Genomic DNA, 20921 nt, shown 5'->3' with positions numbered 1-20921 from the left:
AAAAAATGACATTTCTCGTTGGTACAAAATTCAATAGACCACTCAAATTTATTCCTCTTTCACTTTTTCTGCTTTGTACAAAATTTATCCGTTGCTCCGTTTACAAGCTCTCGATGGTCATTATTTTAGAACTTGTAGCAGTTGATGACCAGTTACTAGATTTGGAAATAACACCTCAATATGTGTCTCAGTTGTCGAGTTATTAGGTTTTAAGTATTTTGACCTTTGACCTCGATGGTCATTATTTTGTAACTTGTAGTAGTTGATGACCAGTTACTATATGTGGAAACAGCACCTCAATATGTGGATCCATTTTCGAGTTATTAGGTTTTAAGTATTTTGACGTTTGACCTCGGTGGACATTATTTTGGGACATGTGGTACCTGATGACCAATTACTAGAAGTATTTTGACCTTTGACCTCGATGGCCACTATTTTTGAAACTTGTAGTAGTTGATGACCAATTGCTAAATGTGGAAAGAGCATCTCAATATGTGGCTCCGTTTCTGAGTTATTAGGTTTTAAGTATTTTGACCTTTGACCTGGATGACCACTATTTTTGGAACTTGTAGTAGTTGATGGCGTATTACTAGATTTGGAAACAGCACTTCAATATGTGTCTCAGTTGTCGAGTTATTGGGTTTTAAGTATGTTGACCTTTGACCTCGATGATCAGTATTTTGGAACTTGTAGTAGTTGGTGGCCGATTACTAAATGTGGAAACAGCACCTCAATATGTGGCTCAGTTTTCGTGTTATTAGGTTTTAAGTATTTTGACCTTTGACCTCAATGACCACTAATTTTGGGACATGTAGTAGTTGGTGACCGATTACTAAATGTGGAAACAGCACCTGAGTATGTGGCTCCATTTTCGAGTAATTAGGTTTTAAGTACTGTGACCTTTGACCTCGATGACCACTATTTTTGGAACTTGTAGTAGTTGATGACCAGTTACTAGATTTGGAAACAGCACCTCAATATGTTGTTTCGTTTTCGAGTTTGACCTTTTGTTCACGATGGCCAGTAGTTTGAGGACATGCTTATGTCATTTCTGCTATGTTCAAATGTTCAAAATAGGGGTTGAAAAAGTAATCATAAAAGGGAACGAGTTCACCCTTAAAATAGAGGTCGTCAAAGAGAACGAATCTTATGTATTATCTGCTCTCCTATGTAATTTCATTAGGGGTGGAAAAATGGTCATCAAAGAGAATGAATGAATACACCATCTAAAATGATTATCTGTAGACCGTGGGTGTTCGATTGTAATCCTTGCTCGTTATGTTAAAATAAGGGTTGAAAATATGCTCATAAAAGAGAACGAGTTCACCCCTGCTATGTTATGTGTTCGTAATCTTATGTGTTATCTGCCATGTTAAAATAGGGGTTGAAAACGAGTTCCCCTTAAAATGGAGGTCGTAAAAGAGAATGAATACACCCTTGTTATGTTACGTATTCTTATGTATTATCTGTTCTGTTGTGTGTTGCGTAGTTTTATGTGTTATCTTCTCTTCTATGTGTTCGTAATCTTATGTGTTATCTCCTATGTTAAAATAAGGGTTGAAAACGAGTACACCCTTGCTATGTTACGTAGTCTTATGTTCTGCTATGTTAAAATAGTGCTATGTGTTATCAGCTCTTCTATGTGTTCGTAATCGTATGTGTTATCTCCTATGTTACAATTAGGGTTGAAAAATATGCTCATAAAAGAGAATGAATACACCCCTAAAATGGAGGTCGTAAAAGACCGTGGGCTCACGGTGCACGGTGGTCATTTTCTCAGTGGCTTGTGAGTTGGCTAAAACTGTTCCAGATCGATCCATTTTCTACTACTGTTCGAATACGTGAAAATAAGTGTCTACAATTTACCAAACCGTTTCAGTGATGTCTGATGGTGCTGCATTCCACTTAAAAAATTGCTTTCAGATGTCCAAAACGCAGACAGGTCCGGTAAAACAGTGGCTTTTCAGTGAAACCGGCCGTGGTAAGGATCTCTGCGATGTATTGGGGAGGGGGGATAAGAATATGGCAACATGGCAAAACGAAAAACAGATTCACAGTATTAAACCTGCAGAACAAAACTGTAAATGAAATAAAATCTTTGTTTTACGTCCCACGCTTATGCCGGTTAGGCTAAAGGAGACGGTGATGATGACTAATGAATGAAATGGTGGAATGAAGAAAGTGGGAGGAAACGGGAGAACCCCGAGAAAACCCACGCAGACGGTGTTTGTCCACCACAAAGTTCAAGTGGCGGGGGCTGGGATCGAACCCAGGACCCCAAGCACCAGAGGTGAACGCTCTACCACTGAGCCACCGCGGCACCTAAACCTGCAGAAGAATTCGTGAGTATAGTGCAAGTACCAACTGCGGGTATTACTCTCGTCTTTTTGCCAAGAACCGAATTCGACAATTAAACAAACACACACAAAAAAAAGTGGGAAAGTGTGCGACCGGTAACTGGTATTTACCAAATTCATCTTTGGCTTTTATTGCAGTAACGGGTCATCATGGACTAACTTCCTGCTTTTCCCAAAATCGAGCTTCTGCAATTCAAAGTGTAGATTTAAGAAATCTGCAAAAATGAACTTTTGTTACATACATATATGATAACCAGTGATGGATAGCAGAAATATTATCAATAAATCAAAAATTACATGACATTAAAGTGTTCTTTGTGTTTCCAGGAGGCGTGGTGGTTCAGTGGTAGAGCGTTCACCTCTGGTGCTTGGGGTCCTTGGTTCGATCCTCGCTCGCGCCGTGTGGACTTTGTGGTGGACAAACACCGTGCTCATGGGTTTTCTAGGGGTTCTCCCGTTTCCTCCCACTTTCTTCATTCCACCATTTCACTCACTTCTCATAATCACCGTCTCCTTTAGCCTAACCGGCAGACACGTGGGACGTAAAACTCCAATATTTCATTTCATTTTTTTTCTTTGTTTCCACATGGTTCTTCAACAGGTTACAGGTTTCCAGAAGAGAATAAGAGAAGTGAATATAAGTGTTTTGTGACTATCGACAACGTGCTACGAGTTGTGAGTGCACCAACACCTATTGGAGCATCTGAAATGGTTGCATGCTATTAGCGAAGAAGACACTAAGCAAGCAAATAATTACTTCAGTGAAACTTTGTTTCCGAAAACCATTTTAAGTAAATTTAAAATTTGTTTCGTAATCGTAATTTTCATCTCAGGTTACAACGGTTTAAGAAAACGGAGGAGGAGTACTGAGAGGCTCATCATATTATTTCAGAGAGCCTTTTTGATCAAAATAATAAAAAGGAGCCAGGAAAAACTTTTATCCTTTATTTAATGAATGTGAACCACAAACATCATCAAATTGTTGCACTTTCATTGTTTTCAGTGTTGCCAATGGTGATATTAAAGTTAATGAAACTTCGCTAACTTCAAGAGGCTGTAATTCTTTCATGAAGCATTGGTCGAGAATGCTATTTGGTGTGTTTATTATTCATGTAAAGTTGAACAATTTTACATTTCAAGATTTTAAATTATGGTAATTTCGGAGAAGGTGATTTTTGAAAATTTGACGGTTTCTCGAATTTTTTGCGACAAAACGGTTGCACACAAAAGCAATACAATTTTTTTTCGAAAAGCGGGTAACTAGGTCTTACCAACCGTAAAATAGAATTTTAAAATTCGAACCGCAAGTGCTCGAAAAAATCGCAAAACTTCGACTTTTCAGATAAACTGACGTTCATTTGTTAATTTATGTACCAACAGATATGCATGCGCAAACCAAACTATAATAAAATATATTTTATTTATATCCCTATGTACAGTCATGTCCAAAATGATTGTCGCATACCTATAACTGTCTCCTTGTAAGAATATAATTTGATAATGATTTTGCAGGGTACTATTGATACTGATACTACATGTATAATCAGGAAATGTATATTCGTAGTAAATTTCAGAGGAAAAGAATTACAAACACGAAAATTAGAATGAGTAAAACAAAATGTTGCTAAATGGACAAGAAAGTTTGATTGTTCTTATTTACTGCTCTTTTGACATGAAATTTGCCACATACATGTCTTTGCCGATTATACACATACTAACATTATAAGAAATACCGGACGAATTCGTTATCAAATTATATTCCTAAAACAACATATTTATAGACATGCAACAATAATTTTGGTCACGATTGTACATACCACAACAAGAATTATAACTATCTGTCTCCATAGCTGAATGGTGAAGCTACGAAGTTTATGATCTTCCATGTCCTTTAAAATTCGTAAATTGTACTTCCCGCTTTGATGGCCCATTACTTGGCGGGAAAATCTTTTCCGACAACACAAAAATTACGGGTCATTGAAACAAACATGAATAGTTGCTATAAAAAAGTTTCAAAAATATCTGAGATGGTGATGTTAATTTTTCTTTTTTTTTTTGGCTGATTTGAAATGGAAGGCATCAAATACTTATGTTATTTATATGTTGATTCAGTTTGCAATAGCAATCTACAAGTAACTATATATCGGAACCTACATCTATTATAATATTTATCATAGGTAGAAATACGTAATACGTAATGCATAGTACTCCGTAAGGAAGCTATTATGAACTCAAGGCATTATGTAAAGTGATGATGCAGAACCACAGGAGTGAAGTAAAGCTATATTAGATGTAAGGCATAGTTGTATGGGATATAAAATTTTTGCACTATCCTCGGTTATGTGCATATCCACCGTCGCTGACATGCCCGCTCCATACGGAATGACAGTGTGAATATAAGTAATTACTGTCAGTGCACACTGCACAGCATATTGAAATGAATCTTGAGTAACAGTGAAAACATTGTATATGTTAGTGGGGTTAAGTTCCAAAGTTGGTCGTCCGTATCTAGTAAAATTTTGAAAATTTACCGGCAAGAAAAAAATTTGCTTGTTCGTGTGCTTCATAATGTATAAGGAAAGCGAAAGTTGTGTTTATTTTATTATATAAATGGTTTTAAACATGGAACTATTTGGCAAGCGGAGGGAACTACTTGGCGCAAGGTTACTTCATGGTAGGATTATGGGAATGTAATGAGCATTTGTTTTTGAAAACATTGCTGGTGATAATCAGGAAAAGCCATTAAAAGTAAGTAAAAGTCATGGCTTAATAAACCTAAAAATAAATTGTAGAGAATGTGGTAAGCAAATAACTATAAAGAAACGTGGAGAAAGTTATATTGTTTACTGTAACAGTAAGCGATATAACGAACAAGGCAGCAAATTTCTAGAACACAGGCCCCTCTCCCCATTTAGCTGTAATAAAAACAGAAAACAACGTGCCCTGCGGGGCACTAATCCGTCTTCACTCGCTAACGGTCACTCGGCATTATTGTGTGAATTAAATGTAAAACTTTGGTTAAAAAAAGGAACCAATTATTACACTTTTAGCCAAAACCTAGGCGGACGACCAACTTCGGAATAACTGCCTGTTAGTGTGCTATTCCACTATCATCGTTTATGCGCATAACCCCCGTCGCTGGCGCGCCTGCTCCCTACGGACGCACTCTTGTCACTCGGGTTTTCGTGCTGCACTCCTGCCCTGTCTCAGTTAGATAGCACTCGTGCTTTTCAGTGGTCACCTAGCACAAACTTGAGTTTTATGGACGGGTTAATTTACAACGCCCGCTCCAGCAGGTATACTCACTCAGAAAGGAGAAATTACACATTAATAATTTTATGAAAATGGATCAAAACTTATCTAATCTAAAGCTAACCCCTACCCTACCCTACTTATTTATATCTTACTCTACTTTACCTTACCCTACTCTACTATATTTTTTCAAAGGGCCCTACTTATCGATGTGCAGTTGGAGCGGGTCTTGTAGTGCTTTCGTGGTAACCGCTACTATTTTCACTTTAAAATAAATTAACTAAATAAAATTAGAGATTACAGAATCAATCTACTTTCTAAGAAATTTTTCTCCATTAGTAAAAGAAACCCGTTTTTGCTATTTCAAACATATTTGTCAATAATTACGTATATTCCTAAAATCATCACTTGAGGAACAAAAATGAAATACAAATTGAATAAAAAGTTGGGGTTCATGTATTAATTAAATCTTCATATTTTAATGACAAAACAAAGAAAAAAAAAACATAACTTCCACCCCAAGTTCCTTGCTTACATCTGCCCACAATTTGTTCGCGACCTGTCGTTTGTGATGATCTGGATAAGCTTGGTTCCACAATGCAACTTTATCAAAAGCACAATTCATTAAAGCATGAACATCTACTTCCATCTTAATTTTTATTTTTTATTTTATCTCCGCACCTTGCAACGTCGTCTGCTTTCACGCAAAACAAAATTTATTTCTCTCGTAGCGCTCAATTCCTCTACCAGCGTTGCAAGACTCACAGCTCGGAATTATTCCAAAACCTGATCGAAATTATGCTAGATCCTCATAATCCCTAATTCAGGAGTTTAAAAAAAAAACGAAGCTGAGATACAATAACGTAACTTAAAATATGCAGAGCGCAAGAATGCGTGGATAGAACTCAATACTTAACGCACCAAAGCTTTAACTCAACTAAACTAGTACAGTCGTTGCCAAACTCAATGGCGTATATATCGTATAAATGAATGCAAAGTGTTTGTTTACATATTTTGAAAGAAAATTACCCCCCAGCATAAGCGGAGTTGGGAATTGTCTGCCTGGGGGGGGGGGCAGATTTTTGGTCGGTCTCGGACCTTTAATTTCAGGAATAAAGATGGTAATGAAGTCAGAAATAAAGATGGTGAAGTTGTCAAAAAATTGAGGGGAGAATGGCCCCCATAGCTCCGCCCATACCTCGCAGTTAAAGGATTAGAAAACCCTGGGTGGAGCCACAAATAAAAAGCCGTTTCTAACTTACTTCGGAAAATACGACTGCCTGTATGGTTTACTGACTATATGAATCAATGGAAGAGGATACATTTCCGCCGTTCTTTTCCTCCCCACGACCAACTTCTTTCTCATCTCCAGGTTTTACGGCTTTTTGATAAACTTGCTGAAATTATGCTAGATTTGGGCAGGATGCTAAAAGCAAGATGCTAGATGCTAAAGACATACAAATTATGCTAGATCTAGCATCATTTTGCTAGATCTGGCAACGCTGTTCTCTACAGACAACTCTCCTTCGCTAGTGATGGGTAAATTCCAAAGAAAGATATTTTTCGGGAATATTTCCGGGAAGATTCCCAAAATGGGAATTTATCCGAGAATTTATGTTTAATCGGAAATAAAATTGACTTCTATTACTATATTATGATTTCAAAGTTGAATTAATTTTTATATCACAGCATATTATTGCTGTTGTCCACAGAGGATTCTTTAAGATCTATATATTCTGAACGGTATTATGTTACTTTATTAACACTTTATTATATTTAGAGAGTACGCATAAATGTATATTTATTTACAATATGTTGTTTCAATTAATTATGTGTGAAAAATTATATAGTAACAGTTTAAATTTTATGTAAATGGATTTGCTCAACTTGACTATTACTGATATTATAAACACATTGGGCCTTATGCAGAGTCATTTTGACACGTGATTAGTACCATATTAAAGAGATCGACTAACATATATTTCCTGCAGTAGTCAGGCCTTTAGTATGACGCTAATCAAATCTCAAAACGACTCTGCATAAGGTTAATTAAATTTATAAATGTTATAAACCAATTAGATTGTTTAAATGCTAGAAGATACATGTCTCACCAATTTATCAACATTTGCGCTTACATATTTATGTTCACAAATTTTCAAGATACTTACTTATCTTTATATTTTAGCACGTGACGTTGCCATACACGATCTTTCATTCTACCTATTTGTCGAAATTTCATGCGTTAATTCACATGTGAAAGAAGTCCGAGTACTTCTTCAGAAATTCGAGTCAGAGAGAGGAGACAGACCGACGTCTATTACTAATGGTGGTTCAGGGTTTATTAATAGTACTTCATCTCTATTTCTACATAATTCTAAATTACTTTACAAAATGGTTCCTTTTCATCATATGTAAATTAGTACTTTGCTAATTTTGGATGTTCTTTAGCATTGCGGGCCAGCTTTTGCACCTACTTTTTTGCGAAATTCTATTCCGATGCGGTTGTTTTATGGTTTCATACGTTAAATTACGTTACCAACATTAAATTCAGAGAGCGTTGGAGAGCGAGCGTTAGCGAAAGAAGGCGGGTTAGAGCCCCGCATGGCACGTTATTTTCTATCTTCGTTGCCAACAATTCACTTTCTTTTCTCACATAAAACACTTCCATTTACCTTTCCGTTTTTTAAATACCCTACTGCCCTAAAAAAATGTTTTCGATACTTTCTTGACTACTTGAAGATCACTATCAACTCATTTCTTCCGTAAATCATCCTACTTTTTGCTAGCTTTGGCCCCCCCAATTCTAAACAATTACCGTCAAATAATTTTAATTTTTTATACCTCCAAATTCTTTAAAACCTAGAAGTAAATCATAATATATTAAAATAAAGTAATTAGTCATATGGATCTTATAATTTGGAAGATAAAGTAAAGAAATGGAAATAAATTCCTTCCCGGGAATTTATAGGCTAGGGAAAAAACCCGGGAATATTCCCATTTTTAAATTCCTTCCCACCGGGAATATTGCCACTGCCCATCACTATCCTTCGCACGTATTCGGACGAACAATCCCAAGGTTGGGATCATTCGAATCTTTTCGTCGGTTTTCGCAATTTGCTGGTCGGAACTAGTCGAGGCCTCTCTAATTTATTTACACGTGCTGGGAAATTCGCATTCGCAATCGCATTCGGAAGTAATAGAGGCGCGGCCTAAAAGACGTCCACATGTCGTAACTCCGTTATATTTGTTATCATTATTTAACGTAACAAATGACGCCATAATTCTTCGCTTGACGTCTTTTGAAATTTAAGGACCAACATTTGACGTTGTTATGACATAAGTGTGGTACTTGGGCCGGGTTCGATTCCCAGCGGGAGCTCATTTAGTTCGGATTCCACGTTAATCAGTAGGTCCATGCCTCGCTGCTAAAAGGGACAATAAACTCAATATCAACTCAACAATATATATATATATATATATATATATATATATATATATATATATGTGTGTGTGTGTGTGTGTGTGTGTGTGTGTTTGTGAATTTGTTCACGTTTGTATGGTTAGCATATACGCCTTGAGAACGGGAAACCATGGTTCGATTTCCGCTTGGAGCTCATGTAGTTGTTATACCACTTTAAACTGTAGACCCATGTCTCAAATGCGCACACATATAAAGGCTTTTCAGGCTATGCCTTTTGTACACTTATGTTCTTACTTGGGAGCCGTCGAAAATTTCGGAATACAGAGTCCCGTAACCGAAAAGTAAGAAGCATGGGTACAGTATAAAACTACCATGGAAAAAGCTTTTTAGGTTATGTTAATCCTTATATATAATGTACCTAGCTTGGCCAAGTTAGAATGGAGGAAATGCAATCACCTTCAATACTCTGATAATAGAAAATATTCTCCAGGTATCATTATCCTTCTCTCCTGCAGAATGAAAACCCTGACGAAAACGCAATATCATTTACATATCACCACAACCATATTTTGTGTAATATAACAAACAGTGGCAGTTAGAATCCAGTGTTTTTTTTCTAGAAATCCTTCCGAGGGTTAGATTCCATCTCCCCCTCCCCCCAAGGACTAAAATAAATAAACATTGGGATTACTTGTTATTTTTGTACAAGGGACGCAATTAAAGTCCCAGTTCAGCACATTCACACACAGACTTTGATCCTGGAAGAAAACCTGTTAGTATTGTCTCTTGGTTTCTCATGTGATCTCACATACATAAAGTACAAGAGTGTAGAACTTCATATGACATCCTTAATGGAATTTTTCAGGAAATCAGGAATTGTTATACGGATAAAATTAAAGGATGGAACATGTTTAGAGGACTTGCACCTGACATCCAACTATAGTTCTCAACAAATGTGTTACAGATGAAAATGTCTGTATTGACTCTATTTTCTGGCACTTACGTTTTATTTATTTATGTTCCTCAAATTCATTGGGAAGCAAGTAAAGACTGTGCCTGTGTGCGTGATAAAACGTAAATGTACCGTATACTTAAGGGATTTTTTTTACTTTCTTAAAATAAAAACTACAATTTTAGTCCATCTCATATCTGCTAACAAACGGAGGTAGCGGACCAAAGATAGATACTGTTTATTAAGGTTATTCATTACGTCCAAATAGTTTGTGTCTAAAACGGTAGATGGCGCCACCGTCACCAATGTTAACATATGCAACTAATAAAATTAAAACAATCAAAAATAAAATGAACAATTCAAAAATTAAGCGAAAACGGATCTTGCGTAAACGTTCAATATAATTATGAAAACTGTTCAATAAACAAATAAACAAAAAGCACCAATCGCAATCATCGGCAAACGTCACATATGTAATCGTCTTTGTCAGCTCCAATACATTCAGCATGTGCCCAGTCTGAACACATAAGACGCATAACTCACTTCATCATTGTCTGAACAGAACATACACGAAACATCATTTTCTGGTGAAACAGTGTATTCAATAAGAATTTCAAGTGTTGAAAAGAGAGCTGAATTCTGAGATACTGAGCGTTCTTTCATCACATTTCCTTCGATCTCACAGCAATTATGGCCTCAGTCATATTTTCTTTTGACCAATTGTGATTATAGTGTGTGGTTTTCTTTCCGTTTCCCTAATTAAGGCGGCTTCTTTTCGGCACTGCAACAATGAAAAACTTTATCAGAACTCGAGCAACTCTATTTCATTTTATATAGGACTATACACTGAGAAAAATCCATTATCCGGACAGCGGTATATTGTACAAATACAAGGATTCGTTATGTTTACTAAGGAAATCTGTACGGAGCGTACTTTATCCATATACTACACAGGTACTGCCTTTTACCCGCTTAGATATTACATCATTTCGCTGCAGGATGTCTGACATCTAACAATCTTCTGTATTTTACATACATATACGTATGTTAAGTACTTCAGTTATACGTTATATACGTCCATCTGTACGTGAGATCCAGACCGCCTATAGACACTCTTTCTTTCGCCATGGCTGACGTCATTGAACTACCGTCTTTTGCTTGCGAAACGAGGTTGTTACAATCGGAAAAGAAGAGAGGAAGCAAACAAAAACCTGGGTAAGTGCACTAGTTAACTATTACTTTAGTTAAATATTCCATTAATTATATATTCTTTTAGTGTAACTTGCTTTAGTATAGTACTAAGTAAGTAATATAGTTTATGACTACAACTCGTTAATGATTGAGGAGAATGGAATGGGTGAATCTGAATTTTGAGAAATCTTTGAATATTAATGTTTTGAAACATTTTACGTTACAAGGTAGCAAAATGAATGTTATGTGTTTATTCATTCCGTTTTATATGTGACGATTTATTACGTGGTGCAGAGTTACTACAGGACTGCTTAACATAATTGCTAAGAAACCGTTTTCAGCGCGAAAATTCCCTTGTGTAGTGAAGATTTAGGCTTTAGGTCTCTGGGCTTTCGGCATCAATGGCCTTGTTAGCCCGTCACATATGAGGGATGACGTCCCTCGATGAGCACACTATCCGGGTAAAGGAAGGGAAGAAAGGATTGGGGAAGGAAGAAAACGGCCTGGGACCTATATGTTAGGTACCACTCCGGCATTTTCCTGCTGTGAATGAGGAAAACCCAAGGAAATCTCATTCAGGATGGCTGGACTTAAAATCTTTTGATACTTTTTCGACTGAGGAAATCGATCCCCAACGGGATCGAACCCGGGACCGTTCGCACCGAAGGCGAGAGCGTTAGCAACTACGCTACGCGGGGCCACTTGTGTAGTCTAGAAAACTCATTTTTATTAGGATATTTGCATTTTTTTTTTTTACTTTTAGTTTAACGCCCCATGATTGTACATAAACGTAAGTGAGAAGGTGACGATGAGATACATGATAATGGTGGAATCAAGAAAATGTAAGGAAACTGGAAAGTCTTAAGAATAACCACACCTACAGTGTTCACCAAAAGGCTATTTTTCGGGAGCAGGAATCGAACCAGGGACCTAACAGGTCAGAGGTAAGCGCTCTACTACAGAGCTTTCTTTTGTTTAAAGAACTTGTTTACATTGAAATATATATATTTGACGAAGATATTGATATATTTTACAGCCTCACTGAAATTTAAAAAAAAAAGTAGTCAGGGAGAGCTTACTTGTCAGGTTTTTATTTTTTAAATTTAATTTGATTTGATTTCTATTTATTTATTTTTGCTTGTTATGTTCCCTAGTTAATTAATGTTTGGGTTACTGAGAATTAAAACCTTTTTAGTATTATTGTTATGGCATCACTTTGGAACCAAAAAGTTTGAATTTTTTTTTCTTGTGTTTTCATATAGGAAGTTGGTAAGTTTGTGCCTTAGCATTGGTTTGGTTTCTACTGTAGAACGTAATTGAAGGTCATGTTGAGTTGAGTCTTGGCGGGTTTGAGTTCGTGAAGTGTCAGGCACTGATTGTGCCCCTGTCTTCTGTCTGTGATGTTTCCTGGTTTTGGGCAGTGACGTATTTATGTTGAGGAGTACCAACGCAGGCCGCGTAACTACAACACAGCTTCAACACCTACGAGTGCCAGGCGTTTGAATTTCACCCTTTCTTTCCGGCGTGACTAATGCAGTATAGTACTAGGTTCAAATTCTATGGCTGGTAAAAACGGTATGGTAAGAAACACAACGTAATAGTTATTAGTTTAATTAGTGTTTCTTCATAGTATTGTTTCACTATTTCTAGAAGGAATTAACTATTAACGAAGTAATGAATAAGCAAAAACACACTTTGATTGACGTTTACGATTTCTCATACTCCATTGAGGATGTTTTGATCCTCAGTTGCGCAAACATCCAGTGTGCGTTTTTTTTTTTTTTTAATTTTTGGTTGCTTACACTGCCTTACAGATGAGGGTTATAGTTAAGGAGCCGTACTTCCCATTTAGGGAAGGACGAGAAACGCCATACTTTCAGGAATTATTCATTGACTATCTAGGACAGCGTTTCCCAACCGGTGCGCCGCGGCACACTGGTGTGCCGTGAATGGGCTGCTAGTGTGCCGCGAAGAAGTCGAAGCAAATTATTAATTCTATAGCAATCAAATTGCAAGACGAAGGAAAAATGTATATTTTTATTTCACATTACTATGAACCTCTACTATGAATCTACAACTTTAAGTTTCATACCGTGTTACTTTTCTGTACATTTTTAATGTTGAAAATATATATTGGTTATCATTGTTGTGACTATTATTGCTTCTTAATTGTTGCAGACTATTTTGTAACTTGAAAATTTAAAATAACATTCAATCCTTTCGACAAATTAAATACATTTGTATTTTAAAAGTAAAAAAGATTTGTTTGTTCGTTCGTTATTTAGTGATCTTACTTCTTAGTGAAAGGTTGGATACAGTTTTCGAACAAGAAAGCTTAGTTTTAAAAACCTGAGTCCAACATTTCATTGCAATTGTTTTATATTTTTAAACTAGAATGAAAAATAAGCATAATAATTTACCACGGGGAAAAAAACAGTGATTGAGCTTTCTTCTCTGTGAGAAGGAGATCAATAATCGCAGAAAAAATACTAGTTTTATATTTACAAATAATAATATCTATGAGTGCGCCGCGAGAATTCAAGTTACATCCGTAGTGTGCCGCAAGTTGAAAAAGGTTAGGAAACGCTGATCTAGGATGTTAAAAAGCAGGTAATAGACTGAGTTCTTGCCCTTGTACTTAGGGTTGTTTAGGTAGTGCAACAATAAGATGTATCCTCGTGCACGGGAGATGAGAAGTAGCTGTTCTTAACTATTACCCAGATGGGTTCCCTCGTGGCTAAGTGGTTAGTGTACACGCCTTTGGCGTGGGACACCCGGGTTCGATTCCCGGCCGGAGCTTATGTGGTTCGGATTTCACGTTAATCTGTAAGTCCATGTCTCATACAGCCTTGCTGCTGAAAGGAACGTTAAAATGAACTCAGCACTGCTTTACAGATGCAATTGTTCGATTCCGAGTTCGAATGAAGCTTTTTACGGGCAGGGGGTGACTTTTATATATACAATCCAAGCATTTTAGTTATCAGTCAGTGATGTAATATATATATACAGTAATATATACTGTAATATATATATACAGTATATATATATATTACAAAATTGAAAGTGACTAAGTTTATGACTCTCAATCTCTTAGGGCCGCGGTGGCTCAATGGTAGAGCGTTCACCTCTGGTGCTTGGGGTCCCGGGTTCGATCCCAGCTCCCGCCAAATGAACTTTGTGGTGAACAAACACCGCGTGCGTGGGTTTCCTCGGGATTTTCCCGTTTCCTCCCACTTTCTTCATTCCACCATTTCATTCATTGCTCATCATCACCGTCTCCTTTAGCCTAACCGGCATAACCGTGAGACATAAAACTCAAAGATTTCATTTCATTTTCATTTCCATTGTAGCTCTCCCCGCAACCAGTGTTGCCAAAATGTTGACAATAAGTTTGCGAAACGAGAGGTGGCGACTCGAATTTTGGGTGAAAAGTCGCTATAAAAAATAATCGAGAAATTCATTGTCTATAAGCATTGTTTTAAAGTTGTAGATGTAAACTAAACAATATGTTCTACTCACTGCCGCAAATCCCGGGGGGGGATTACGGATACATGTCCCCTCCAATCTTGGAACTGAGGGGGAGTTTTCCCCAATAATCCGATTTGAAATGTGTTTTTTGGGAGAAATTTGATGATTTTTGTCCAATTGCTACAAAGGAACGGGAGATAAAATAGACGTCTCCCAGAATAAGCCTCAAATCTGCAGCTTCCCAATGCTGAAGACAACTCTGATACTCCACAACATTGTTTTTCAACTTCATAACTATTTTGGACATCGCAAAATAAAAAGTATGGTAACGGTCTTACCCTTCCCCCCCAATGTTGAAGACAGATTTGCGCCGCTGGTTCTACTCACATCTTTGTAAACAGGGCGCAACCAATCCTTGAATTCAGGGATCATTTCAGGTTGTTTCGGGTACTTTTGTTCATATTGTGGAGTCAAAATAGTTCCGAAATAATTAACACTACAGTACTTACGTTAAGCAATTTTTTGTAAAAGAAAAACTGCAGAATAATTAAAAGACCCCAAAGAACAAATATAACAAACATCCGCATCGCCTTTATTCACGCATCTATAGCTAATCTTTTTGCTATCGGTAAAGATGTATTACGTGTGTCTCTCAACGGAAACTGCGAACTAAAGGACATCAAGTTTGTAGTTCTTCTTCGTTAGAGGACAAGGGCAACATAACAATGCAGGATTGTGGGCCAGTGGGTACGCTGTATTTCCAAACTCTTCATCACTTGCGCTGATTAAAACAAACAAACAGAAAAAAGAACAAACAGAAGCATTATTAGTTCAAAAACTGTTTTGAACTAATAATGCTTCTCTACAGATGAAAATTTTGTTTGCAGCAAAAAGTCGCTAAATGTATAAGTAGCTGAACCGTCATTTAAAAATCACCCATAAAAGTCTCCAATCGGAAAAATTATTCGTAGGGCGACCATACGTCCCGTTTTGACCGGGACAGTCCCGTTTTAGGGGCGTTTCCCGGCCTTCCCGTCAGTAGATGGAAAAAAGTAGTATTCGTCCCATTTTATGTAAATGAAAGAAGTAAATAACAAACCCAGTACCTTTACTCCTTTTAAAAGTATTAATAACAACAAAGAGGCAAAAATTGAACTGAAATTCCCTATATTAAACATACTCTATAGTTCGTAGTACTGCTCGAAAGACAGCAGAGATTTAGCAGTTGGTTGTGTGTTGAACAAACTTCAACGTGTCTTTCCTTTTTCATAAGTACCCGCTCAGTAACTAAGAGAGAGAGAGGGGGAACTCTGATATCAAGGCACTGATAAATGAAATGAAATGAAATTTTTGAGTTTTACGTCCCACGGTTATGCCGATTAGGCTAAAGGAGACGGTGATGATGAGAGATGAATGAAATGGTGGAATGAAGAAAGTGGGAGGAAACGGGAGAACCCCGAGAAAACCCACGCACACGGTGTTTGTACACCACAAAGTTCACTTGGCGGGAGCAGGATTTGAACCCGGAATCCCAAGCACCAGAGGTGAACGCTCTACCACTGAGCCACCGCGGCCCCAAGGCACTGGTAAGAACAAAGGTAGATCTAAAAGCCAGAACCTATCCCGTTTTTAACTGAAAATTTTATGGTCACCCTACGCTATCGTTGAGGTCGAATTCCCCTGATTTAGTGACTTTTCCCAAAATTGGCAACATTGACCCCCACCGAACAACACCAAGTCATCTGTAGCCTAGCAAGCATAATAGTGGGACGTAAAACTTAAAGATTTTATTTCATTTCGAACAACACCCCCAGAAACCTACTGTTATACCATTCCCAAAACACCCTTTTGTACAATTCTCCCTATTCGAAAAAAAATTGTAAATAGCAGGGTTCATACATAAATATGGAACTCAATTTCCCTGAATTTTCCAGGTTTTCCAGGTATTAATTTTGCAATTTCCAGGTCTAGTGGAAGAAACTAATAATACGAGAAGACATAAATTTTAAGAATACTATATTTATATATTTGAGAATGGCCACCCTTCTCCCCAATGAACGATTGCAATTAAATATTGAGTCACAAGAAAATAAATAATCAAAACAAATAAAATTTAAGTTGAAAAATATTAAGTTGAGAAGCCTACTAAGGGAATTAATTAAACACTTTTGTTCCATACTTGAATACATTCAAAATATATAAAAATATTGGGTTGGGAAAGAAAAAAGGGCCCGCGAGATTTTAACAGATTCTTGTAGTACTCGACGACAGAAATCGATTACTGAAAGAATTTTCAAAATCGGCGCAGGCAAATATGGAGAAAATCATATTTTCATGTACCTGTTCAAAATGGGGAAGGAAAAAGGGCCCGCGAGATTTTAACTGATTCTTGTAGTACTCAACGAGAGAAATCGACTAGTGAGGGAATTTTCAAAATCGGCGCAGGCAAGCATGAAGAAAAACCCATTTTCATGTACCGGATCAAAATGGGAAAGAAAAAAGGGCCGCGAAATTTTAACTGATTCTTGTAGTACTCAACGAGAGAAATCGACTAGTGAAGAAATTTTCAAAATCGGCGCAGGCAAGCATGAAGAAAAACGCATTTTCATGTACCGGTTCAAAATGGGGAAGAAAAAAGGGCCCGTGCGATTTTAACTGATTCTTGTAGTACTCGTCGAGAGAAATCGATTAGTGAAGGAATTTTCAAAATCGGCGCAGGCAAACATAGAGAAAATGGCATTTTCATGTACCGGTTCAAAATGGGGAAGGAAAAAGGGCCCGCGAGTTTGAACCGTTACGATGTATGTTCACGAATGTGCTCGTCTTCTCATATTTAGTTAATTACTGTAGCACTGAAACATGTGACACAGAGTCACGTTGTGGATGACTCTGCAATCGGCAACCACTGCACATATACTCCTCCAGTCCCACAGTTTTATTATTTCGATCCATTCCTCACGTGCTAACGGCATGGTTTAACATCTGCAAGAAAGAGGTAAATGTAACGTTCAATTGGCAATAGCTTTTCACCAAATTAAGCTGCATGAAATCTGATTGCATTTTTGACATACTGAGAAAATTCTAGCCCGTGGCCATATGTATCACATATCCCACCAGTTCATAATAAAAATTTTGAACACAAAATTACGGTCGTCCGTGTGATGTACTCCCAAAAGGCCTAATGTGTATCACCCACCTCACATTCAATGAAACCACATCCGTGTAGAATTTAGAAAGGAACTTCTTATGATGTATACAGTATGTCTCAAAAGTTCCTTGACATAGGGTAACTCTGTTATTATCAGAGTTACAGCAAAATGTAAGAGGAAAAATCATATCGAAATATGACGTTTTCAATCTAAAGTGAACACTTTTTTTTTCAAAAAAAATCGGACGAGATATTTGTGCTGTATACTCTTTATGCACCCAAATTTAAATGAAAATGCAACGTTGTCATTTACCTGGACCCACAACATAAGTGAATGAAGTTCCTGTTTGAAACGGGGGCTGGCCATCGAAATGTTAGCGCAGAAGAAAGTAACTTCATTCACTTATGTTGTAGGTCCAGGTAAATGGCAACGTTGCATTTTCATTTCACATTAGGCGCATAAAGAGTGTACAGCGCAAACGAGTCATCCGATTTTAAAAATTCCTTCACTTTAGATTGAAAACATCATATTTGGAGATGCTTTCCTCTCCTACATTTTGTTGTAACTCTGATAATAACAGAGTTACCCTATGTCAGGGGACTTTTGAGACACCCTGTATACCTTATTTAATGTATGTTTTATGTCACTATAACTGTAGTATAATTTAGTTTGTTTAAATTTACAATTTAATATAAGTAGATTCGGATTTACATGCGTAGGATTTTGTATGCATCTAACTAATGAATTCTTTTATATTCATGCTTCACTTAGTGACTTGGCTTTGGACTGCAACTGATTATTGTAACCCATTATTGCTTGAGAAGAAACAAGATATCCGAATCTTCATTTGAAGAAATCAAAGGTCTATTGGAAAGCTGGGGATTACAATCATTAATTTCTACATTTCAAGGTGCGTAAATTATATATTCTGTGTTTCTTGTTAAATTACTATTACTATTATTGGGTTTAGAATCAATCAAGCACTTCATGATATTTTATGGGGATCAAGATGGGTGCCGGATAGATAAGTATTTAAGCGTCAGGTTCTTAATTCTTTTCAATTTAATATTTAATCAATGATTATTTTCTCCCTCGTTATTCGGCCAAATCGTATTCCAAGATCATCAATTTTCATTACTCAATTCTGACCGTCAACCTACATAGCATATTCGTAGGACGTAAAATAAAGATTTCCTGTTATTTTTTTTGTTTCTATCTCTTTCCTCCATAGCTTTGAAAAATAACGCCTTCAGCATCATAAATTTGTATGCTACTTGCGCCTTCAGTCGTCTACTCTTCGGTGGCTCAGTGGTAGAGCGTTCACCTCCGGTGCAGGGGGTTCCTGGTTCGATCCCAGCTGCGCCGTGTGGACTTTGTGGTGGACAAACACCGTGCTCGTGGGTTTTCTCGGGGTTCTCCCATTTCCTGCCACTTTCTTTATTCCACCATTTCAGTCATTTCTCATTATCACCGTCTCCTTTAGCCTAACCAGCATAACCGTGGGACGTTAAAGATTTCATTTTTTTATTAATCTCAGTATTTTATAGTGTATTCTTAAGCTTAAGGTGATGTATAATTAAATTTTGAATTCAGTTAACTTATTTTATTTCTCAGATTGTTTTTAAAATGAATGTACAAACGTTTATTTTCATTCTTGAGTGTTTAAAGTGATGTATAGTTATTAAACATAGTATTTAATATTGTACTCTTAACGTGAAAGTGATATACAGTTAACTTTTGAATTCAGTTAACATTTTTCTTTCTGAAATTGCTTTAAAAAGTATGTAAAAACGTTTCTATTTTCTTTCTTGAGTGCTAAAAGTGATGCAAAGTTATTAAGCTTACTACTTTATATTGTATTCTTAACCCTAAACTGATACACAGTGCGTTTTTGAATAAATTATATCAAGTTATTTGAGTGACGAATACTGGTAGAAAATCCTGACTACTACTGGAACATTTTGATTTTAAGGTGACGACTACTGGTGCAAGGATTTTAAAATATTGTTTTTCCTTCAACGGCTACTCCTTTTTGAATTCTGACTATATGGTCATTATAGGAAGGATCAGTGAGTCCTTCCAACTATGGTACAGCTCCGACAGATTCACGATGCTCAGAGAAGAGACAAAATAGTATGTTTTCAACCTTAAAGTGAGAACCATTGGCGTTTTTACCCTGCTATGCAAAAGTAAGTGAGTACTCCAATGGGGTTCCAATGCGGTACCTAATTTCTGCATTTTAGATATTTGGAAATACATGTCTCTAAAATGTAAACAACTGATTTTTTTTTTTAACTGAAAACTGCAACTCGGTAAGCCTTATGGATACCGAGATATGGGAAAATAAAGAGCGATACTATAGGTATGTGGGACTTGCATACTTGACGCTAGAATTCGGAAATTGAATTAAAATATGACTAACGGCTATCAAGATGTTGTCAAATAAAGGGAGGACCAACACAGTTAAGGGGTTTTAGTGTTAGATGCTAAAATTTCCGAAATCGGTCATAGAAAGTTAATAAACACCAGTAGCAATTTCATCTTAAAGTAATTAGATATCTTCAGGGGGTGTTAGAACATCATGGAGTCTACCAAAATTAAATTTTAAAAGCTTTTGAAAATATAATCTGACATTTGTAAACAATATTTGAAATATGTGTTTACCCAAAACTTCCAGCTAGTACATCTAACATCTGGAGAAACACTGAAATAAAAGCGTATGAGATCTTGAAATTTCGGAAACAATTATTCGTCGCAACAAAATTAAATCAGATGGGTACTTCTATGGGTTAAATGAGTATCTTAGTACAATTTCGATCGAAAATTTAGTTCAGTCCTAGGTTTTCTTCAGGCAATTCCAAGGGTTCATCGAGCTGTGCAAAAGAATGAAAAGTCGCTGTCAATATCTAAGATAGTCGAGAAGATATAAGGAATTATATATTTTATGACGTAAAAATAGATCTTTATGGATTTGTACTTTTGGGTCTTTCCCATAAGAAAAAAAATCAGGAAACTACTGTATATACCTTAATAGACAATTCAATGGACGGGGATACAGTAGCTTAGTGGTAGGGTTTTTAACTAGTCTTCTTTTGCAGAAACTATTGGAGTTTTCACTTATCCCATAGAGA

The sequence above is a fragment of the Thermobia domestica genome, chromosome 18 (assembly GCF_964235325.1).
Source record: "Thermobia domestica chromosome 18, izTheDome1.hap1.1, whole genome shotgun sequence".
In the NCBI taxonomy this organism is placed as follows: Eukaryota; Metazoa; Arthropoda; class Insecta; order Zygentoma; family Lepismatidae; genus Thermobia; species Thermobia domestica.
The sequence above is the reverse complement of the archived record's forward strand: the minus strand, read 5'-3'. Positions refer to the sequence as shown.